Source organism: Pteropus alecto, unplaced genomic scaffold, assembly GCF_000325575.1.
Source record: "Pteropus alecto unplaced genomic scaffold, ASM32557v1 scaffold155, whole genome shotgun sequence".
NCBI classification, from domain to species: domain Eukaryota; kingdom Metazoa; phylum Chordata; class Mammalia; order Chiroptera; family Pteropodidae; genus Pteropus; species Pteropus alecto.
In genome coordinates this window covers 3,272,979-3,290,116 of record NW_006438113.1, presented here as the reverse complement: position 1 = coordinate 3,290,116, position 17,138 = coordinate 3,272,979, and the positions used below count along the sequence as shown (strand labels likewise).

The 17,138-nt window shown below is 35.2% G+C and overlaps 1 pseudogene; it reads right to left on the bottom strand.

The window, feature by feature from the left end:
* Window positions 1-14,810: 14,810 nt before the first annotated feature.
* Window positions 14,811-14,929, bottom strand: LOC112482806 (annotated as a pseudogene).
* Window positions 14,930-17,138: the final 2,209 nt, after the last annotated feature.

Sequence of the window (17,138 nt, the reverse complement as noted above, 5' to 3'; positions counted from 1 at the left end):
ACAGAAAAAATGAATAAACTTAAATAAATATATTATTGGATAAGAGAGAACATCAAAGAAAGTAAAAAAAAAGGAAGAAAAAAAGGAAGGCAGGCAGGCAGGAAAGAGAGAAGGGATAGGGAGAGAGAGAAAGAAATGAAAGAAAACAAACAAAAATATGCATATATCAATGTAGGAAAAGAAAATAATATGAAGAATGCTGAAAGGAATATTTAATGATCTAAATACAGTGTGGTATCAAGTAATTAAGAAGAGTACATAAATCTGTAAATGCATGACCCTAATTATGTTTCTATAAGTAGATAATATATAGAGTTTTTTTTTTTTAAGTAAGACAGAAATACAGTAAATTTACTGTGGTAATGTTGTTAGTGTAATCACCAGTAATTATAATTTTATGATTTAAAATACACTTTAAATATTCTACAATGAATGCTCTGTCTCATTCCATTTATATGTAGAATAATTATTACTTATACAACTGCAATCTGCACTGAGACATTCGATATGAGTGAAAAGTACAACAAAAACCAGAATTCAAAGAGATAATCAAAAAGAAAACCAATAAATTTTAAAAATATATATACACACAACAGTATAGATTACTCTGAAAAACGTTGTTAGACAAAACAGGCAGACATTGATTTATGATTCTGTTTATACAAAAAAATACTAAAAGGATTTACAGTGTTAAGAATCAGAACATGATTTCCTGAAGAAATGAAGGGTAGTAGGAAAAGAGAATCAACAAGAAAAAGACACAAGTAAACTTTCTGAGTTGATGGAAATGGTTTATACCTTGTTTAATGGGGATTCAGGGAGCATACAATTTTTGGCAAAACACTTAAGAAGTCTATTTTCCCATTCCTTGAATCCGGGTTGACTTTATTTGCTTTGGTCAATAAAATGAAGTAGAAGTGACACCGTGCTGATTCTGAGCCTAAGCTTCATAAGATATTGTTTATGTCTTTTTCTCACAACCCTGTTGCTGCCATTTGAACAAGTCCAGATTGGTCTTTTGGACAGTGAAAGATCATTTGAAGGAGAGTCAAGTTTTCTCAGTTTTTCAAATAGCGGTCATCCTAGACTAGATTGCCCCCAATCAATTTCCAGCTGATCACAGACACCCAATTTCCACTGAGACCAGAACTATGTAACACACTAATACACCAGTGAGCAGTAATAAATGTTTATTGTTTTAAGTCACTTAATTCTAGTTTGGCTTGTTATGCAGCAATAGCTAGTTGATACATAAGAGTAAAAATGTTATTGTTTTTCTGTTTTGTTATAAAAATTAAGTGAGACAATGGAGTTAAAAGAGCATTGAAAATTTAAAAGTACTACAAAATGTAACAAATAATCTCTTTAAGCTTTCCCAGGGCCATAAAAGGTACTAAGAAAAAGAATCAGAAAATGTTAGCACTATATCTGAGATCTGATATTCAGATGAGACATAGACTTTAAATCTTATGCAAAATCTCATTAAATAGCAATTAGCGCTGAGCCATGAAAGATTGTGCAGTTACATCTTTACTCAGGACAAAAGATGACTGACTAATGCCTGCATTAGGCATGGAACACACAACTGGTTTCTATTCCTGGTTTTGTCCAATTCCCTCATTTTTAGATGAGAAGCTGAGATCTCAAAAGGGAAAATGTATTGAAAAAATAATTCAGAAAATTAGTGTCAGATATAAGTTTTAACCAATGTCTTTTGAGTAAGTCAATCCAAATTACACTACATCCATGTGTACTATGAAAGAAATAAAGATAATTAGAGATATGAACAAACCGCTCCTCTCTTTTCTCTCCCCAAGTAGATTGTGTTGATACTGTGGTCCATTTCTGAAGGTGATTAATCCAAGACTTACTGTGATTAATATATTTATTTAAAAGAGGGAAAAGCCCATTCTTATATGTGATAAATTCATCTGAAAGGGATGCTGTATCACCACCATGTCCCAGCTGCAATTTGAGCCAAGTGTTCACAACATAAGTAGTAAAGTCCAAGGCAAGCAATAGGAAAAGGACTTGTGTAAAATCATTGACTGGCTAGGTGGAAATCAAGGAAAGTCCTACAGGTAAATTTAGTCAAAAAAGTCAAACCGATTAGAGGTGAGATAGTTTTAGATTTGGAGGGATGTTAATTGTACATACATCCTTTGTGGTGTCCTCAAAGGTATGCAAGAGAAACCAGCCTACTTTGGCCAAAAGACTGACATTCAGGCTCCAGAGTTACAGTAGTTGACATAGTATGTTATCTTGTTTAACAAATTGGATCCAGGACCATCTTATTTCTTCTCAGTATTAACAACTTTTAACATCAAGGGCGACCAGAGAAAACCATGCCAAGGAGCTCATGGAATTCTCTTCACCTCAGAGATACCACAATGTCCTTTTGGGCTTCCACATCTGGATGAGATAAACTCCAGAGCAAAACATTTTAAATATATTATTCCCAGCTGCTTGTTTTAATCATAGGTGAGAAAAATCAGGCCTTTTAGCCCTATCATATAGTCTCACATTGGGATCATCACATTCATCAAAGCTATAGATTTCAGATATGAAGATATCAAAGGGAATTTGTAGGCCCCTTGGCAGAACCAATAGCATATTGTGTCTAGTGGATCTGCCAATAGGTGACAGATAAGTCCAGTGTCTAGTCCTGGCATTTACTCTTTTTCTTGCTTGGGCTCTAGCAGATGTCATGTACTTCTCTAAAATGATGTGGTAGAAACACTACTGATTTGGGATCAAATGGATTTGGGTTTAATTCTAGCTTTGACACACTGTGTGACTTTGCTCAAGTGTACTAACCTCTCGGAACTTCTGTTTTCTCATTTTTACAATGTGGAAAATACTTCATAGGGTTGCTTTAAATGTAATTAATGTAACTAATGAAACTAAATAATGAGTATGTATAAGAAAAAGTCTCACCTATGTCATGTGCTCGATAATGTCTATGCTCTTCCACCTAGAAGGCAAGATCATGCCTCTTTCATCAATGTCCTCACTAATTGATAGAATGGAAAATATTCCATAAATGTTAGCAAATTTGCTATCTCTATATCCAACATTGATACAGTCATTTGAACTTGGGAGGTTTTTAACTTTCATCTTCCTGAATCTCTTACTTATTATAGAATCAGTTGTTTGGAGTTTTACCTTAGACTCTAATCGATCAAACCACTGGACATAATTATTCTATATATGGCCAGGGTATTTGTTGTCATTGAATATTAAGGTTGCCAATTTATAAAAACACAATGTAGATTTTTGGTATAAATCAGAAATCATCTTATAGTTTCCAGGACAAACAAACAATAACAAAAACAGATGGCTTACAAAAATAAAGGGGAGAAATTTTTTTCATTAACAATCTTCTGTAGGCTTTGAAAAAAGACCAGGATTTACCCTGTCATAGAGTCTCACATCCTGAGAGTCTCATTTATCAAAGTTATGGATTTTCAATATGAAGATATCAAAAAGAATTTGCAGGCTCCTCAGTAGAAGTCAACGGTTTATTATTTAGTCATATGTACATTATGATAGAACACGTCAGTCCAGCTTTAAGAGAAGCAGATCTGAAAGGCTGCTGAGCTAACATCCTACCAAGACCTGGAGTGCCTGAGACCTGGAATCTTTCCATCCCTCCCACCAAACTCCCCCAAACCCCAGTCCTATCTAATAGTAGCCTGGAGTATAGGATCTCCTTTCTGATAACTATGGACCTTTGACATTTCTTTTGTATTAATCTCTTATTATTATAATACTTTTAAAAACAAGGAAGGGTGATTTTAACTACAAAAAAAATTAGGCTAGATTTAAGATTCATTGTCTCATCTTTATCCCTTAACTTTGGGAGTCACAATGAGTAAATCAATTAAGTTATCTGACCTAGAGCAATTCACTTTTCTGAACCTCAGTTCCTTCAAATGTAAAAAATGGGAGTAGACTAGATAAACTCTTTAGAGTTGGGCCAGTACTAAGGCCTTTTATGATTTATTCTCTTCATCTTTCACAACTCCACATTTTTCAGATATAACCAATTCATTTATCTACAGAAGCAAACACAGCTTCTAGCTAAGGACAAACAGCTGAGGGCAGGCATAAAAAGACAAGTGTGTGATCATTTTCTCTTGGCATCATCTAGTCAGTCATGTATAAAGAAATTCCACCTACCACATTTTCAGAACTCAGATATCCAGTATGCCTTTCCATACTTCAGTACCTTCCTTCAGTAATTTCATTCTCTGCTATGAAATTCTGGTTTTATTCACTCTTCCATTTTCACTTAGATTGGCCACAACTCTTTGTGTACCCTACCCCCACTCTTTACTCCAGGTTGTGTTTAGAAACTATTTGAAAGCTCTGAATTTACTTTTTAGGAACAGCTGTTCTGAGTCAAGGTCGTTTCTGTTCCACAGCAGTGATTTAGCTCAAACTAACTTTTCTTCCTACAATTATGGACTTAATGCAGTCAGCCTGTGGGATCTGTGTCTGACAGGGGAAAGTACGTGGACATAACAAGGAGGGGATATGGAACAAGCCCACATCTCCTGGATGACAGGTCTCCCCAAGAGAGCCTTCTTCAACAGGAGCTAGCCAAGCCTAGCCTTTCTATTGACAGATGTTCCTGCTTCCAGCCATGTGTCTCCCGACATGTTGTTTATAAAAGCCCTGCAAAGTAGCTTTGGGGCCTCATTTCTCTGAAGATCTCCAGGGAAGTCAACTTTCTTGGTGACTACCTATTTATGCCATTCCCCTACTTTAAGGCTCTCAGAGGCTCCCTATCACTAAAGAATACAGTAGTCCCCCTTATCCATGGGGGATATGTTCCAAGACCCTCAGTAGATGCCTGAAACCCCGGATAGTATCAAACCCTATATATACTGGGGTTTTTTATACATGCATTCCTATTTATGATGGTTTAATTTATTAATTAGTAATAAATTAACAGTAATAAATTAACAACAATAACTAACAAAATAGAACAATTATAACAATATATTATAATAAAAATTATGTAAATGTACCCCTCCCCCTTTATAACCAAGTTGATACCTGAGATAGCTACTAAGTCACTGATGGTGGGGAGTGTATACAGTGTATACACTGGATAAAGGGATGGTTCAGATCCTGAGAGGGACAAAGTGAGATGATGTGAGATTTCATCATGCTACTCAGAATAGTGCACAATTTCAAACTTATAAATTATTTATTTCTGGATTTTTCATTTACTATTTTCAGGTGTTGGTTGACCTCATTTAACTGAAACCATGGAAGGTAAAACTGGAGATGAGGGGGAACTACTATCATATGTTAACTTTTTAGCATAATCCACAAAACTAGTGTTCTCATCTGTAAAATGGGGATAACAATATCTTACAGGGTTGTTCTGAAAATTAAATAATCTATCAGTATGCTTAGGTTATTACTTGGTGAGCTGGGGTACTCAAGAATTACCTGTTTTCTTCTCTTTTCTACTTCCTGATCTGGCCTTTATTTTATAGGCTTATTTTGTACTATTCTCATCCCTCAATAAGTTATCCAAACTACTTGAATTCTTTAAACATTTTCAAATTTTGTGTCTTTTTCATACAGTCTATCATAAAACTTCTTTTTCTTCTTGGGGGAGGGGGGAACCTCACACCTCAGCAGTGACGCCCTCCCTCACACTTCTTCTCTCTCAAAGAACAGATACTCACCACACCCCTTCCAGGCCACCACTGCTTCCGATACAGTTCCACTGCTGTACTTAGCATTTTGCCATTAATGATAATGATGATAATAACCATCATTTCTTAAGTGCCTATTATTTACCACAAACTGAATTGTCTATTTTATAAATATCCTCACTCTTCAAAATAATCTTACCATTTTAGATGAGGAAAATGAAGTTGAAAAGAGATTATGCTGCCATAAAATTTAGTCTTGTTTGTCTTCTTTACTACAGTGCACTTAAATAATTGTGTGAGAGAGCTGGCCCTCAATAAATGACTACTAAACAAAGATATGAATGATGCAGAAAAGTCTCTTCTTTGACCCTTCATTCTTTTCTTACCCATATCATGGGCTTCTCTCTTCCTTCAAAGACATATTTCTTTAACCTAGTTGTGTTTCAGTGCATACCACATTAGAATTACAAAAGAATTTGATACATCATTCAAGCAAAACAGTTTTTGTTTTATAGATGTGGAAATAGCCTTGGATAAAATGTGCAAATAGCCTTGGAGATATTCAAACTTTTCCTGAGGTCAAAAGTGAAGTAGTGAGGAAACTAGAATTCCAATGACACACACTCTGTTTTCAGGCAGGTGTTCTTTGCACAGCACTGTTTAACAGGGTTGGGGAAGTGATCGACTCATTTTCAAATCTGTATAAAAATTTTAACACAACATAGACATCATTGCCTCTGTGAAGCTGTCTGTTGAAAGCTGATCTAAATCAGATTGGCCATTTATAGTTCAAATCTTTGTTAAATATTGGCCTCTTGCCCAAAATTAGAGGTGGGTAGAAACTATATGTCTGTTCTCTCTACAAGTTCAGCTGGGTGGTATACAATGAAAGCCAATTTCAAACCAAATACTGCCAACCAAAGGGACATTTATGACCTAAGCAGGCATATAACAATATTACTACTAATTCCTGAAAGCTTGCTGAATTTCTGACTCTTTGTTGAACACAGAGACTTGACATGAAGCCAGTGAATGAAAGCTTGTATAAAAAAAGGCTCACCCCAAGGCAAATGCAACAGATACTTTAATAACACAATCAACTGTTATTGTTGTATTGTTTAGTAGCAGAATCTTCTGTTAACTGGGGAGACACAGGACCAAATATAATTCTAGTTCTAAGGCACTAGTGTTAGTGGTTGAGGTACCTGGTTTACCAAATTCTTATTCACTAATTATGCAAAAATATACATGCACACATTATTCTAGCCATATAGCCAAGCACATATATTTACCACTATCAATTTTGACTAATAAAAATACTTCTAGTGTGTATTATGTAATTGGCAACCCCCCTTGAGCATATTCTGATATTGATATTTGAAATGCACACCTCTAGAGTGCAAATCACTCTGGGTAGAAGTTAGCTCACCACAACTAAAACCTGAACTTCTCATTAGAAACCTTTGGGTGTTAACCGATCTTCCTAGGGTATAAGTTACATTGATTTACATATACATGTTTTAACTTGTCCATAGACAATATAACACTACCTCTTTTGTGACTCTGCCGCAACCTTCTTGCCTCTCTGTTAGAACCTTCAGTGCATAGAGTAGTTGTTATAGGTAATGTGTCTGCCTCTGTCACCAGAAGCTTTAGTTATTTTTATCCTCCTAAGCATCCATCTTGTACCACGACTGTCAAAAAGTGAATATGCAATGTTATCTTTGAATAAATGACTGAAATAGTGAATGATACAATAATAATAATAAAATTAGAATAAGCAGCTTTAGAAATGACTGCTTGCATTAGTCATCTCAGGTTGCTATAACAAAATATCGTAGACTGGGTGGCTTAAACAACAGACATTTATTTCCCACAGTTCTAGAGGCTGGAAGTCCAAGCTCAGAGTGTTGACAGATGCAGTTCCTGATGAGAACCCTCTTCCTGACTTACAGATGGGTGCCTTCTCTTGGTCTTCACATGGCAGAGAGAGAGAGAGGGCGCTTTCGTCTCCCTTTCTTTTATAAGGACACTAATCCCATCATGGGCCCCACTCACGACCTCATTGAAACCTTATTAACTCTCAAAGTCCCCACCTCCAAAAACTATCACATTAAGGGATAGGGCTTTAACATTTAAATTTTGGGGTGACACAAACATTATGTCCATAACACCACTCTAGTCAGCTGCCTCCACTGTCATCATTCTCACGAAAACCAAAGCAAAAATGGTAAGAAAGGTACTCTCCTCTCTTAGAAACAATCCATGACACAGAACTGGATGAGAAAACTAGAGTTGTGTATTAAATTAGATTCCACTTGTATCTGACCTTCTCTTCCATCAGAGGTAGTGCTTTAAGGTAGGCTGATCTCACTAGAGAAGGTAGAATCTTTGTGGTCAACTGTAACATGCTGGGGGTTGTGCAGGTGCAGAAAGGATGTCAGCTTAGTAGAAAGTTTAGTCATCCCAAACCAGTTTTGCCCATACATATTCTGCTTTACTTATAGAGGCTTGATTCTACTTCCACCCAACATAGAAACTGGCCTTCAGAGTTTACTGCATATCCTGACATGAAGGATTCTTATCATCTAATTTGCATTCTAATAGGTGCACAATTGATTCACAAAACCCTGGTTGCTTAACTGGACAAATGAATCATTTGCTTTCCAAATTACAGGGAGCTGTAAGGTCAGAAAGCCTGGGTAACCACAGACCCTCTCCCTCAGCAACTTAGAGGAATACAAACAAGCAGCCTCTGGCTTTGGAAGCCATTTCCATCTGAGTGGTCAGTGCCATCCTCCTTTTACAACACTCAGGGGATCAGGGTATTAGCATGACCAAGCCAGCATATGGTGCCCATCTTATTAACTTAATCATGAACTCCGGCAAGCTGTTTTCAAGATAATTTGGGCCACAGTGAATAGTCATCCATCTTCCCAGCCCCAGCTCGGCTCTGGAAAGGATAATACATACACATCTCCTTTATCCGACAGATTCCAAAGATCCAAAGAAATTTTGCTAATGTTTTGAAATATCTGCAAAACCTCTCTGTAAATAACACCCAGGCCACACTGAGCAGATTGAAGCCAGGAAGCTCAGTTCCATATGACAGCTTTTCCACAGTTGTTATTTTTGAAGTTGGAAAGGAAGAAAGACCCCCGAACAGAAGATTCACAGTAGTCTTAACTTACTTTTTATTATGGCTGTTTTACGGAAGCTTACTTTTTATATTTTTGAAAGATAAAGTGAATACGGCTTCTCTATTTAGAATCCTCTTTCTTGCCCAGTGACAAGTTTAAAAAATATATATATTAAAGATAATGATAAAAGCAGGCCTTAATTTACAAACACACATGGGACTTGTTCTCTGCTTAGGCAAGGACCTCCCTCCCTGACCTCGATCCCTGTTTCTACGATCCTTCCAACCATGAAGATCAAGGTTTGCAGGAGATTCTTGAGCGAAAGTGTCTTGGAAAACATCTAGTCTGAAAAGTGAGAAATATATTAGAGATATAGCTTTATGATTAAATGAGAGACTTCATTCAACCATCAGAAGATGTATTTGTGACTGATTCCTAAAAATAAAAAGAAAGATGAATAAGGACATTTTACCACCTACAGGTAGAGGATAAATGGGAATACAGAGGGAAAAAACTAATATTAAATATCTATTTATGGAAATAAATAAAGACCACCCAAGTGAGAAGAAGTAAAGCCTATTTATTCAGAGCTTATTAAAGCAAAGGAGTCAGCTACTACCACTTATGTTTGGTAAACACTCAAAAGCAGCCAGAGGAGTGGGAAAGCTTTATAGTGAGAAAAAAGGCAGGCTTCAGGTATGTCTTGATTGGAAGCTGTTGGTGTGGAAGCTGGAGATGACTAACTAGAAGCAGGTGAATCCTATGTGATTTGTTTGGAAAGCATAGTTGGCATTCTTTGGTTTGTCCTGAGTTGGAAGCAGAGACAAAAATTAGGGAAGCTTGAAGCCCTGTTCCTACTAGACCAATTGCTGCAGAGGCTTTGGTTTCGCTTTCTGGACTGGTTGACAAAGAGGTTGTGGGTCAGAGTTCTACTGTCTTATATTTTATTCACTTGTTATGTCATATCCAGTGTCATAACATTTTCTATTTGTACATATAATTTCTCACACCAAGTGCCAAGTACCATAATTTTATTTAATCTTCACGATAATCCTATAAAAAGACATTGTTTCACTGTCTCACAAAAGAAGAAACTAAGGCAAGTCATTCAAGTTTACAGAGCTAGTAAGTGGCAGGACGAAGTCTTGAATGTTGGGAAGTCTGACTCAGAAGACCGCCCTCTTTCTGCCATCCCTTGTAGCCTCATTGTCTGAGGTGGAGATGTGCACTCCTGGTGGAAAGTATTGGAAGTACCTGCAAAGATCAGGGAGTTTCAAGATATAACTAGTTTTTCTGTTTCTATAATGTCTCGATCGGCTTCAGTATGGACTTTGCTTCCATCAGCTAATAATTGGAGACTATCCTCTAAAGTTTACACTAAGGCATCTGATTCTAAATTACAAGGAACCCCTAGCCAAGAAAGGGCTAGCTGTCTGAGGTCATTATATCAAAATACCTATGCCATTAAAACATTTTTTTACTTAAACTTTTATAACCAAATCATGCTTTAAGTTGCATTCAGAGAACACAACATTAAAAAATGGTAAACCTTACTCCAGGTTAAGGGAATTTAAAGTGAATGTTCTAATTGTATATCTGGAGGACTAAGGAATACACCTCAAAGATATGCAAAACATTGTGCTTATCAATTTGGGTGCATTTTCCCCAAGTAAGGTGTTGACACTTTCATAAGATTTGACAAAGTTTATTAACCTCCAAAAATAAAACCGTTAGCATCTGTAATTTAAAAACAACAAAAGCACTCCTCTGTAGTGATATGCAGTCAAGATTGAGAACTGCTGCTCCAAAGAGCAGAAATCCATTTTAAATATGGTTAAGTTTGCCTTATCTCTGCCATCTTTGTTTATATTTTGAATGCTGTAAGTGTATCCACCTCCAAAATTCCCACAAGAGAGCACCAGCTATGTACTGTTGTAGCTCTTTTTCTGCCTTCTGTTTGTGTTTCATCTGGTCCTAGATATCTGGAAGAATTTACAGCTTCACGGTTTACTTTAAATCCCAGAACATCTGGAGGTAAAAAGGAGCCCTGAAATTCCAACTAAAATAATAATAGCTAGGAAAACTTAGACAAGTCATTTTTCTCTTTTGAATCTTGGTTTTAACATTCTTAAAGAGATTGGCTAAATAAAGGATTTTTGAGGATGATCTGATTAACGCTAGATTTGGGGTACATGTCACCCCAGTTGCAGAAAGGCACTCTTACTCCGGCATCAATTAGAACAAAATCACATTTATTGGTCTTACATATTTAATTTTCTGGTAAGATTCTTTTGAAAATGGTTAATAGTGCAAATAAAAATTTGAAAACTATTAAACAAAATGAGCTTTGAGTGTTTTAACTCTAGGAAATATTAAATTTTATAGGTACCTTTTCTTTAGTGTCACTCATGAAATATTAGATGAGAGACTTTCCCAGAAAAGAATATGTGTGATATGCTCATCTATCCATACTCCTCCAATTGGTTTGCACAACTAACCTGTTCCCATAATAAAGAAAGAAAAGTTGACAGATTCTGTCGCTGGATTCTTTCGATTTAACAACTGTCATAACTGGGTCTCATAAGCAGAACTTGTCCCAAATTAGAGAAAGCAAATTATGTCTTTTATGAATTTATTTCCTCTTTCCACATACTCCCAATCACGAGAACTGCTTGCCCTCTCAACGTGAAAACTCAGTTGGATGACGTAAATTTCTGAGAGGGGTTAGGGAATCTGTGCCCCACCCTTCCAAACCCATCACTTTCACATTGTTTCTACAGCTGCCTTAACCTTCCCTATGGACACTTTATGTCTCTAAGGTTACTGTTATGATTTTATCTTGATGTTTTGACACTAGCCTTGGGAGTTTCTGACTACAGTTCTTTTTAACGCATCTTAATTTCCTTTACAAGAAAAAAGTTTTCTATATGAACATTAAACACTGGTCTTCCTTTGAACTCTGCCCTGAACTATCCCTGGTCTCTTGTCCAACCTTCTTTTTTCTTTTATAAAATGCTTTATTGAGATATAATTCAAATGTCATACAGTTCACTTAAAGTTTAAAATTCAGAGGTTTATAGTATATTCAAAAATATATGCAACCATCATTACATCACCACATATAATTTTAGAACATTTTCATCACTTGAAAAAAAAAATTCTGTACCCCTTTAGCTATAACCCTCACCCCTACCACCAACCTTATTCCTAAGAAATCACTAATCTACTTAATATCTCTATAGATTTCCCTATTCTGGACATTATATTAATAGAACCATGTAATATGTAGTCTCCTGTGACTTCCTCCTTTCACTTAACATAATGTTTTCAAAGTTCATCCAAGTCATAGCATGTATCACTTCTAGATTCCTTTTTTTATGGCCAAATAATATCCCATCGTATTTATGTACCACATTTGTCTATTCATAATTTAGGTGATGACCACTTGGATTATTTCTAACTTTCAGCTATTATGAACAATACTGCTATGAACATCTGAGTACATGTTTTTGTGTGAATATGTTTTCATTTATCATGGGTATATACGTAGGAGTGCAATTGCTAGGTCCTGTGGTAACTCTATGTTTAATAAATTGACTGTTTAATAGCTGGATTATTTTCCAAAGTGGCTGCACCATTTTACATTCCCAAAAGCAGTGTATAAGGGTTCCAATTTTTCCATCTGCTAACCAACATTTTTTGTGATCTGACTTGTTCATTCTAGCTATCCTAGTGTTTGTGAAGTGGTATCTCATTGTGATTATAATTTGCATTTCTCTAATGATAATGACAATAAGCATTTTTTTTATATGCTTCCTGGTCATTCATACATATATCCTTCTTGGAGAAGAAGGTATTTAAGAAAGTATTTGAATTTTTAAAATTAGGTTATTTGTCTTTCTGTTAGTGATTATTTATTCTAGATACAACTCCATTACTAACATATGGTTGAAAATAATTTTCCATTCTGTAAGTTCAATTTTTCACTTTCTTGTAATGTCCTTTGAAGCATAAAATTTTTAATACTGATGAAGTCTAATTTATCTGGTTTTCGATGTACATGTTTTTGGTGTCATATCTAAGAATCCTATGCCAAATTCAAGAATATAAGTATTTATCCCTATGCTTTCTTCTAAGGGTTCTATAGTGTTAGCTCTAACATTTAGTTCTTGATCTATTTTGAGTTAATTTGTAAATATCATGTGAAGTAAGTTCAATTTCATTCTTTGTATGTGGTTATTCAGTTGTCCCAGCACTGTCTATTGAAAAGACAATATTAATAGAGTTTTCCCATTAATAATCTTAGTACCTTTGCTGAAGATCAGATGACCATAGATTTATAAGTTTATTTCTGGATTCAATTATATTCCCTTGATCAGCATGTCTACCTCTGTGCTAGTTCCACACTGTCTTAATTATTTTTTCTTTGCAGAAAGTTTTGAAATCAGAGAGGGTGAGTTCTCCACTTTGTTCTTCTTTTACAGAATTATTTTGGCTATTCTGAGTCTCTTGCAATTCCATAAGAATTTTAGAATCTGCTTTTTAATTCTTACAAAGAAGTCAGCTGGGATTCTGGTAGAGATTGTGTTGAATCTGTAAATAAACTGGGCAAATATCGCCATCTTAACAATATTAAGTCTTCCACACCATGAAAATAAATGTTTTCCATTTATTTATATCTTCTTTAATTTCTTTTGACAATATTATCTATTGTTCAGAGTATAAGTTTTACCCATTTTGGTTAAATTTAATCATAAATATTTTATTCCTTTTGATGGTATGGTGTATATAATTGCTTAATTTTTATTTGAGATCATACATTGCAAGTGCATAGAAATACAACTGATAATTGATATTCTGTAAAAGTCTTATATCCTGCAAACTTACCAGCCTTACTGGATTCATTTTTTAAATTAATTTTCTAGCATAGCGTTTTTGTTTTTTTTTTAATTTTTATTATGGTGACATAGGTTAAAATCCAGTAAGTTTCAATTATACAATTCAACAGTAAGACATATATATATATATACTGTGTGTTCACATCACATAGTTAGATTTCTTTCTGTCACCACATATTTGACTCCTCTTTACCCCATCTACCTCACCCCTCTCTCCTACTCTCTGATAACCACTAGTCTACTGTCCATGCCCATGAGTCTGTATTTGTTACGTTTGTTGCTTTTAGATTTATGTCCCACATATAAGTGATGCCATACGGTTTTCAACTTTTTCTGTCTAGCTTATTTCACTTAGCATGATTATCTCAAGACATATAAGTGATATTATGTGGTTTTCAACTTTTTCTATCTGGCTTATTTTACTTAGCATGATTATCTCAAGGTCCATCCATGTTGTTGCAAGTGACAGTATTTCACCTCTTCTTATGGCTGAGTAATATTCCATTGTATATATATGTACCACAGCTTTTTTATCCAATCATCTATTGTAGAATGCTTTGATTGCGTCCATGTCCTGGCCACCGTGAATAAAGCTGCTATGAACATCGGTGCACAAATATCTTTTTAGATATATGTTTTCAAGTCTTTGAGGTAAATACCCAGTAGAGGAATTGCTGGATCATATGGTAGATCAATTCTTAGTTTTTGAGGAAACTCCAAACTGTTTTCCATAGTGGCTGTACCAATTTGCCCTCCCACCATCAATGTATGAAGGTTCCTTTTTCTCCACATCCTCTCCAACACTTTTATTACTTGTTCTATTGATTATTCGAACAGCTATTTGAACAGGTATGAGATGGTCTCTCATTGTGATTTTGATGTGTATTTCCCTAATAGCTAGCAATGTTGAGCATCTTTTCATATGTTTGTTGGCCATTTGTATGTCTTCTTGGGAGAAGTGTCTTTTCAGGTCCTCTGCTCATTTTTTGATACGATTTTTTGTTTGTTTGTTTGTTTTGTTATTCAGCCAACCCTTGGTTGACTTCACATATTGCAAGGACCTTGTCAGCTTATAATTTCTTATTTTTTTTTTACACCTACAGCATCTGGTCTTCCTAGGTGGTCTCCCATCTAAGTACTAACCAGGCCCAACCCCACTTAGCTTCCGAGATCAGATGGGATCGGGCTTGTTCAGGGTAGCATGGCCATAGACAAATTCCATTCATTTATTTTTACTTTTACTTGCCTTGCCTTTGAGGTCAAATTCATAAAATCCTCCTTAAGTCCAAGGTCCATGAATTTCGTCCCTATGTTTTCTTCTGTGCAATTTATTGTTTCAGGTCTTATAGTCAGGTCCTTAATCCATTTGGAGTTAATTTTGGTGTGTGGTGATAGTGTAGTCTCATTCTTTTGCAGATGGCTTTCTAGTTTTTCTAGCACCGTTTATGAAGAGGCTTTCCTTTCTCCATTGTACGTTTTTGGTCTTTTTTTTGAAAATTATTTGCCCATATAAACATAGGTTTACTTCTGGACTCTCGATTCTGTTCCACTGGTCTGTGTGTCTATTTTTCTGCCAATACCATGCCGTTTTGATTATTGTCACTTTATAGTATAATTTGAAGTCGGGCAGAGTGATGCCCCCAGCCTCATTCTTTTTTCTCAGGATGGCTCTGGCGACTTGGGGTCTTTTGTGCTTCCATACAAATCTAATGATTTTTGGTTCTATTTCTTTAAAAACTGCTGATGGGATTTTGATGGGGATTGTGTTAAATCTGTATAATGCTGTAGGCAATAAGATCATCTTAACTATGCTGATTTTTCCAATTCAAGAAAACGAAATATCTTTCTGTTTCTTTGTATCTTCATCAATTCTTTTTAATAGGATCTTATAGTTTTCATTATATAGGTCCTTCACATGTTTCATTAGATTTATTCTTACGTACTTTATTCTTTGTGTTTCAATTGCAAAAAAGAACATTTTTTTCCACTTCTTTTTCTGACAATTCATTATTAGAGTACAGGAACAATATGGATTTTCGAACATTGATTTTATATCTAGAAAGTTTACTGCATTTGTTTATTGTTTCTACTAGTATTCTGTGGAGTCTTTAGGATTTTTTAAAAAAGAGAATCATGTCATATGCAAATAGTGACAGAGTGACTTCATTTCTTATTTGGATGCCTTTTTTATCTTCTTCTTGCCCGATAGCACTTGTTGGGACCCCCAATGTTATATTGAATAACAGGGGTGATAGAGGACAGCCTTGTCTTGTTCCTAATCTTAGAGGCAAGGTTTTTAGTTTTCACCATTAAGTATAATGTTGGCTGAGGGTACTTCGTATATGGCCTTTATTATGTTCAGGTACATTTCTTCTAAACCAATTTTGTTAGGTATTTTGATCATAAATGGATACTGTATCTTGTCAAAGGCTTTTTTCTGCATCTCTTGATATGACCATATGATTCTTATTTTTAATTTGTTTATATGGTGTATCACATTAATTGATTTGTATATGTTGAACCATTCCTGTGCCCTGGGGATTAAGCCCGCTTGATCATGATGTTTAATCTTTTTAATATGTTGCTGTATTCGGTTTGCTAGTATCTTATTTAAGATTTTTGCATCCATGTTCATGAGAGGTATTTGTCTATAGTATTATTTTTTTGTGTGTTGTCTTTACCAGGTTTTGGAGTCAGAGTAAAATTGGCCTCTTAAAACGAGTTAGGAAGTACCACCTCTTCTTTGATTTTTTGAGGAGAATAGGTATTAAATCTTCTTTGAATGTTTGGTAGAAGCTATCTAGTCCTGGACTTCTACTTTTTGGTAGGTATTTGATGATCATTTCAATTTCCATACTGCTAATCAGTGTATTTAGATTTTCCAGTTCTTGATTCAGTCTAGGAAGGTTGTATCTTTCTCAGTACTGGTCCATTTCTTCTAGGTTTTAAATTTAATGTTATATACTTTTTCATAGTATTCTTGTATGATCATTTGTATTTCTGTGGTGTCTGTTATAATTTCTCCCTCTTTCATCCCTGATTTTGTTTATTTGAGTCCTTTCTATTTTTTCTTTACTGAGTCTAGCCAGAGGTTTGTTAATTTTATTAACCTCCTCAAAGAATCAGATCCTCATTGCATTATTCTATTTTTATTAATTTTTCATTTCATTTATTTCTTCTCTAATTTTGATTATTTCTTTCCTTCTGCTGTCTTTAGGACTCATTCGTTCTTCCTTTTCTAGTTTTTTTAAGATGAAGCATTAGGTTGTTTATTTTGGCTCATTCTTGTTTTTGGCAATAGGCCTCTAATGATATGAATTTACGTCTTATGTCCACTTTTGCCGTGTCTCAAAAGTTTTGATATGTTGTACTATCGTTATCATTTATTTCTATGTATCTCTTGAACTCTCTTTCTTTCATCT